We start from the raw sequence: 7008 nt of genomic DNA on the forward strand, positions 1-7008 counted from the left end.
GTTATGTGCCATCGAGTCAGACTTGACTCACAGTGACCCCTCCTTGGATTTCCAAAGCAGTATCATTACAGAATTAGATTCCCCAACCTTTCTTCCAAGGAGTGGCTGGTGGATTTGAATCAGCAGGCTTCTGGTTAGCAGTCAAGTGCCTTAGGCACTATGCCACCAGAGTGTCTGTAGTTTTATTATTATTTCTTCCCCTGAACGGTTTTTCTTCCCCCACACTTTGCTTACTTTTTTGAGCCATCTTATCCTGTTTTTTATATAGATGTGTTACTGCTTGCTGTGTCTAAGGCAGTAAGGTGTTATATAACTTATTTATACATTTATTGATTGATTGTATGCTTATTTGTTTTCTCTTTTTTGGGGGCTTGTTTTCATACATCCAGGCAGGCAGGGTGGGTGTGTTCTCTTGAATGCTTGTCTAGTGGCATGAAAGTGCTCACCACCTGTTGACAGGTGGGTGGGCAGTGGTAGGAAGGGTGAGTTCTCCTTGCTGTTCATTGGGCATGAGAGGTGGCTTGTTGCAGTCTGAGTGAGTGTGGGTTGTCACCTGTCCTTGGTCTAGTGGTGTGGGAGCATGCAGTGGTCTTTAATGGGTGGGAGGGGTGGCAGGTAGGGGATATGGTGCATGACTAGGGGTAGCAGGCACACTCATTGCCCCTTACCAGGTGGGCAGGGCAGTAATTGAAGTGTGTAATGAATGGGTGGCCAGGGGAACAGGAGCATCTTTGGCCACTCACTGGGTGGGGAGGGTGGTGAGGGTGTCTTGATGGGGAGATAGGGGGAGAAGGAGGGATTGTATCATGGTCCCTAGGTAGTTGGGTCAGTAGACGTTGGGAATTTTTGTGCTGCTAATCACCAGAGAGCTGAGGGAGGAGAAGCATACTCCTCTAATCCAGACATGGGTACCTGGACACTTCTCATTGGCTGCAGCCAGGAATCAGGATCTGGCCCCACTCAAGCATTAGAAGGACGGAATCTCATAGTCCGGTCAGGTGGGAAGCATCTATTATAATTACTCAGTGTGTGCCACCAACCCTAATGGTCAGGGACCATCACTGGTGAGTAGTCCTGTCTCTGCTTCTTGGCTCCCTCCCTGCTCTGCGGATGCCAGAATCCCTGAAGCTCTCACCCTCCCTGTATTTTCCCTCTTTGTTGTTGTTGTTTGCCATTGAGTCAGACTCAACTCATAGCGACCCCTCTTTGGGTTTCTGAGGCAGTATCGCTACGGAAGCAGATTGCCCAACCTTCCTTCCAAGGAGTGGCTGGTGGGTTTGAACCGCCAGCCTTCTGGTGAGCAGTCAGTGCCTCAGCCACTATGCTACCAGAGCTCCTGGGTTGATTCATTCCTTGCCAACCATGCTTCACTCTGGATCTCTCTACACAGTTTCTCTGTCTCCTTTTTGAAGTCCCATGAAGTTGCCCTGCTATCCTCCTCAACCAAAGATTGAGGATAGTTTTGTTTGGAGATGGTCATGCTATGCCATGCCAGCTTTCAGGGCACATCCACTCCATAGCTCTCCTCGTTTACTGTCTCCATTCCGTGTCTTCTTCCAGTCAGTGGTTGATCTGATTATTTATCCTTCCATTTGGTTCTCTGGGTTCCAGGATTGTCATCAGTAACTGTTTCACTTGGTTTCTTGGGTCTTTGCTGCAGAGAAATGGTATGCTGGGACTGACTCAGTCACCATCTTGGGCAATTCATCTAGTGATGATTTATAACCCCAGTTTATTTAATGCAACAATAAAACTCCAGAGTTTGGCAGGGTGATGAAGGCTGCTGGGGCCAGAATGTGAGCATCATATTGTTAAGCTAAAGAAAATGCATCTATAAATCACATTGCACATCCTTATGGGGATTTCAGATTAATGTTCTCCAGTTGACAGGATTTTGGACTCCAGTTTATTTTTTATTTTTTATGAAATGTTTATAAGGGAAAAATATACAGAAACAAAATTAATTTTTAAAATACGTGGTTGGGGTAGTAGGAAGAAAGAGGTCTTAACTCAGGGCCTGATTTTGGCATGTACGAACTCTTATTGGGGAGTAAAATCAAGAAGTAGACATTTTGGCAAGTTGGAATATGATGATGTTGTTGTCAGGTGTTGTCAAGTGGTTCCAACGCACAGTAACCCTGTGTACAACAGAGTGAAACACTGCCTGGTCCTGTGCCAGCCTCACAACCATTGCTAAGTTTCAGCTCATTGTTGCAGCCACTGTGTCGGACTGTCTCCCTGAGGGCTTTTCTCTTATTTTTGCTGACCTTCTGCTTTATCAAGTGTGATGTTCTTCTCCGGGACTGGTTCCTCCTGGTAACATGTCCACAGTATGGAAGACAAAGTCTTGCCACCTTCCCTTCCAAGGAGAGTGATGGCTGTACTTCTTGCAAGACAGAATTATTCATTTTTCTGAAAGTCCATGATATATTCAATATAATTCATCAACATCACAATAATAAAATGCATCAATCAATTATTTAAAAAGATAAAAAGAGAGAGAAGTAGGAAGAGAGGGAGGGACCTCAATTCCATCAAGAGAGAAGAGCATAGTGTGTCCTTTGGAACTGAGGTTCCTCTGCTGAGCAACTTCTATATTCAGGGGTAGATTAATGTCAAGACACATGGAGATCAAGGAATGCCAGGCTCACTTATGTTGAAAGGACAAAAGGACATTTCCTCAGAGCCAACAGAGAGAAAAAGCCTTCCCCTGATCTGACATCCTGTGTTCAGACTTCCAGCCTCCTAAACGGTGAGAGAACACGTTTCTGTTTGTTAAAGCCACCCTTTCATATTTCTGCTATAGCAGTGCTAGAGAACCAGGACAATGACTCTGACCAAGCCCTAAGTCTATTGAGAATTCCCAGGAGCTAGAAATGGCTTAAGACGGAGTTTTGGCAAAGCAATATTTGGGTGGAGAAGAGTCTAAGTGGCCAGTAGATTATCCCACTGTGGCCTGGAGTGGCTTCATCTACCATGACCGTCAGAAGAAGGTGTGCTCTGACAATGTGAAAGAAGAGTGCCTGAAACATTCCAGGAAGGTAGTTCTGTGTGGAAGCAGGAACAAGCAACAAAAGCCATTCATCCCAGGGATACCAAGCCTGGCTTCTTAAATACACTTTGTTTATGACAATGTTTGTTACTGCAGAAATTTTCAGTTTTGTGCTTTCAGATTTACCAGACATTTCTCTTGTAGATACTCACTTTTATGTCTTGTCCAGTTGGACCTACCAGATTTACCAAACATTTCCCTTGTAAACATTCAGTTTTATGTCTTGTCCAGTTGGACCTAAACCTTGCTATTTTCAAATAGCCACCATTAAGAATTCATAAAAATAAAATGAGTGGCCATAGCAAAGCAGAATTTCTTTCTTTGAGGACATCCGTGTGCCAGGTCCTGAGCTTGGGTCTGGAGACAGAGGTGTTGGCCCCATCCCTGAACTCACTAAGAGCAGGAGGCTATTGGTTTGGTGGGTCAAGTGTTGCTTTTAGAAACCATGGAAAGGAACACTAACCTTCCAATTCATCCCTTGCCTGCCATGGATCCTGGGCAATACCATCCTCTGAGCTTTGCTCCAAGCCTGACCCAAAAACCACTTCAAATCCACTTCAGCATTTCTAGCCCCTCAAGGCCCTCTGGAGGACAAGCAGGTCTTTGTACAAGCACTGGAAGGTGGCTGGGATGTCAAATAGCAGTTCTTCCCTCCATTTTAGGAGTGAGAGTTGTGCAATCACTGTGAGCTATTTGAGAAGTAAATGAGTGGCCACTGTGTGTAGAAAGGGCTCAGTGGCTGACTGGTGTGATAGTTACTGGGGAAGGTAACATGCAAACATATAATGCATAACAAAACTCAGTGAGTGCCACTACCAAAGGGTGAAGGAAAGACTTTGGGGTTTGGTGGGTATCTCAAATTCTACTCGTGGGTCATCTTAGTTTCTTAGAGTTACTGTATCAACATGATGCAAAGTGGGTGACTTCAAACAACACTTCTGGAGGCCAGAAGTCCAAGCTCAGGATGTCTGTGGGGCTATGTTTCCTCCAAAGTTTCCAGGGCAAGATCCTCTCCTGGCTTCTGGGCACTCCTTGGCTTGCAGCTGTCATTTAACTCCTTATCTACTTGACATTCTTCCCTCTATCTGTCTCTTTCTGTGTCTTTTCTCCTCTTTTATAAAGACTCACTTAGATTGGATTAAGACTCACCATACTTCAATGTGATCTGATGTTAACTTAACAGATAACATCTTCAATGACTATATTTCCAAGCAAGGTCACACACAGGTTAGGACTTCAACATGTCTTTCTAGGGGACACAATTCAATGCATAAGAAGGGGAGAAGGTCTTGAATGATGACTAGGAGACAGGACAGGGAATTCTAAGGGGAAGGAACATCAGAAGCAGAGAAAAGTGCATAGGGGGCACAGAAGGTGTGTGGGGGTGGGAAGGGGGTGGTGGAGCTGGTAGCAAAGGGGAATCTGAAGGAACTTGACTGAGCCCTAGACCATATCCTGGGGCTCTGGTGAACAGTGAAGCCATTGCAAATCCTGATAGAATAGAAGCATCCTACAGGGGTGTCTAGGAGCCCTGGTGGGGTAGTGCCTAAGGCACTTGATGGCTAACCAGAAGGCTGGAGGTTCAAACCCACAAGCCACTCCTTGGAAGGAAGGTTGGGCAATCTACTTCCATAGTGATGTTGTTGTTGTTGTTGTTATGTGCCATCGAGTCAGACCCAACTCATAACCACCCCTCCTTGGGTTTCCGAGGCAGTATCACTACGGAAGTAGATTGCCCAACCTTCCTTCCGAGGAGTGGCTGGGGTGTTTGATCCACCAGCCTTCTGGTTAGCCATCAAGTGCCTTAGCCACTATGCTACCAGAGCTCCCTCCATGGTGATATTGCCTCAGAAACCCAAGGAGGGATCGCTATGAGTCGGTTCTGACTTGACGGCACATAACAACAACAACACAAGGGTGTCTATGTTCTCTAGTGCTGCTGTAACAGAAATTCCACAAGTAGATGGCATTAGCAAACAGAAATTTATTTTCTCACAGTTCAGGAGCCAGAATTCAGGGTGCTGGCTCTAGCGGAAGGCTTTCTCTCTCTTTGGGCTTGCAGGGAAGGCCCTAGCTTCTTTTCAGATTCTGGACCTTGGTTCCTTGGTGATCTCCACATGGCTTCAATTTGCCCTTTACTCCAGTGCCTCATCTATCTTTTGTATCTCAACAAGTGATTGGTTCAAGACACACTGAATTGGCCTCATTAACATAACAAACAAATCCCTATTCCTTATATGCATGTGAGAGCTGGACAATGAACAAGGAAGACTGAAGAAGAGTTGATGCTTTTGAGTTGTGGTGTTGGAGAAGAATGCTGAAAGTACCATGGACTTCCAAAAGAACGAACAGATCTGTCCTGGAGGAAGTGCAGCTGGAATGCTCCTTGGAGGCGAGAATGGCCAGTCTTCATCTCACCTACTTTGGTCATGTTGTCAGAAGGGGCCATTCCCTAGAGAAGGATGTCATGCTTGATAAAGTAGAGGGTCGGTGAAAAAGGGGAAGGCCCTCAATGAGATGGACTGACACAGTGGCTGCAACCATAGGCTCAGGTAGAGCAAGGATTGTGAGGCTGGCCCAGGACCATGCAGTGCCTCATTCTGTTGGCATAGGGTCACTATGAGTCAGAGCCAACTTGACAGCACCTAACAACAACAACAACAACATTCCCAATGAGATTACATCCGCAGGTATAAAGGTGAGGATTTATAACACATTCTTGTCAAAAACAAAAACAAACAAACTCTCACTGTCACCAAGTCAATTCTGACTCATAGAGACCCCCCTGGGTTGCCAAGCCTGTAAATCTTTATGGAAGTATATTGCCTCCTCTTCCTCCTACAGAGAAGCTGACGGGTTCAAACTCCTGACCTTCTGGTGAGAAGTCAAATGTCTTAACCACTACACCTCCAAAGCTTCTTCATAACAACAGAGGGAGCCGAGACAGCACAGTGCTCCTGGGGTGTTGGGGCTGGTGTTTCCCAAGACCTCACACAGCCTCCAGTGAATGAAGCAGGACCAGTTCCTGTTGAGTCAATTCTAACTCATGGGAACCCCACGTGTGTCAGAGTAGAGCTATGCTCCACTGGGCTTCCAATGGCCCATCTTTGGGAAACAGAGCTCCAGGCCTTGTTTGTAAAGTGCCTTTGGGTGCACTTGAACCTCCAACATTTCACTCAGCAGCTGAGAGCATTAACCGTTTGTACTTCCCAGGGACTTCCTGCACAGGAAAGTGCAGGCTCTTCCGAAGTCCCATTCTGAGCTAGCTATTTTCCCTCTTCACCTCTCCCTGCCCCCATTTCCTCACTTACGACAGGAGAGTACAAATAAGTCTCCAGCAATGGGTTGCTGGGAGGACTGAGTGCGTGCATCCATGGTAATCATGTACAATATAAGGGGTGAACTCTAAAGAGAGATTATGGGCACTATTCTCCTGGTAGCTCTGGTAGCATCGTGCCAAAGGTACTTGACTGCTAACCAGAAGGCTGGCAGTTCAAACCCACCAGCCACTCCTTGGAAGGAAGGTTGGGCAATCTACTTCTGTAGATTCTGTAGTGATACCACCTCGGAAACCCAAAGAGGGGTTGCTATGAGTCAGGTCCAACTCTCAACACATAACAACAACAACATTCTCCCGTAGATGCTGTCAAATCTTAAGTGTGAGAGGCCAGCACAGGGGATAAGATACCTCTGACCTCAGTGCCCACAGATCAGTTGGCAGATGGGACAGGAATCAGACCGTTTCCACATATGTGTTCCAAGAGTAGGGAGTGAGGAGAGGCGGGGAGCAGTGGGGCCCTCCCTGGGGAGGTGATTAGATCTCACTCTTGAAGGAGGAGCAGGGCTGTGCCAGGCACCTCAGCAAGGGCTCCCTGGGTAAGATCACTCCCGGATCCTTCCAATCCCTCCCACAAGGTAAGGAAGAGGGAGCTTCACAAGCTGTTCTCATCAGCTGT

Source organism: Orycteropus afer, unplaced genomic scaffold (genome assembly GCF_000298275.1).
Source record: "Orycteropus afer afer isolate SDZICR_OR568_19922 unplaced genomic scaffold, OryAfe1.0 scaffold00128, whole genome shotgun sequence".
Taxonomy (NCBI): domain Eukaryota; kingdom Metazoa; phylum Chordata; class Mammalia; order Tubulidentata; family Orycteropodidae; genus Orycteropus; species Orycteropus afer.